Consider the following 915-nt stretch of genomic DNA (forward strand, 5'->3'; position numbering starts at 1 on the left):
AAGTCTAAATATGCCAGTGTAGACAAAACACGATCAGGTCTAAATGTGCCAGTGTAGACAAAACACAATCAGGTCTAAATGTCCCAGTGTAGACGAACATGATCAGGTCTAAATGTGCCAGAGTAGAGGGAACAGTCAGGGTTCCATGACACAGCATAGATAAAATACAATCAGTTCTAAATGTGCCAGTACAGACAAAACACGATCAGGTCTAAATGTGCCAGTGTAGACGGAACATGATTAGGTCTAAATGTGCTAGTGTAGACGGAACAGTCAGGTCTCCATAACACAACACAGACAAAACATGATCAGGTCTAAATGTGCCAGTGTGGACAGAACACCGTCAGCGCTCCATGACACAGCACAGACAAAACACGATCAGGTCTAAACGTGCCAGTGTAGACGGAACACGATCCAGTCTAAATGTGCCAGTGTAGATGGAACAATCAGGTGTCCATGACACAGCGTAGACAAAACATGATCAGGTCTAAATGTGCCAGTGTAGACGGAACATGATCAGGTCTAAAAGTGCCAGTGTAGACAGAACAGTCAGGTCTCCATGACACAGTGTGGACAAAACACGATCAGGTCTAAATGTGCCAGTGTAGATGGTACACGATCCAGTCTAAATGTGCCAGTGTAGATGGAACAGTCAGGTCTCCATGACACAGTGTAGACAAAACACAGTCAGGGCTTCATGACACAGCATAGACAAAACATGATCAGGTCTCCATATGCCAGTGCAGACAGAATAAAGTCAGATCTTCAAGACACAGCGTAGACAAAACATGATCAGGTCTAAATGTGCCAGTGCAGACGGAACATGATCAGGGTAGACAAAACAGTCAGGTCTCCATGACACAGTGTAGACAAAACATGATCAGGTCTAAATGTGCCAGTGTAGACAGAACACAG

The sequence above is a fragment of the Neomonachus schauinslandi genome, chromosome X (genome assembly GCF_002201575.2).
Source record: "Neomonachus schauinslandi chromosome X, ASM220157v2, whole genome shotgun sequence".
Taxonomy (NCBI): Eukaryota; Metazoa; Chordata; class Mammalia; order Carnivora; family Phocidae; genus Neomonachus; species Neomonachus schauinslandi.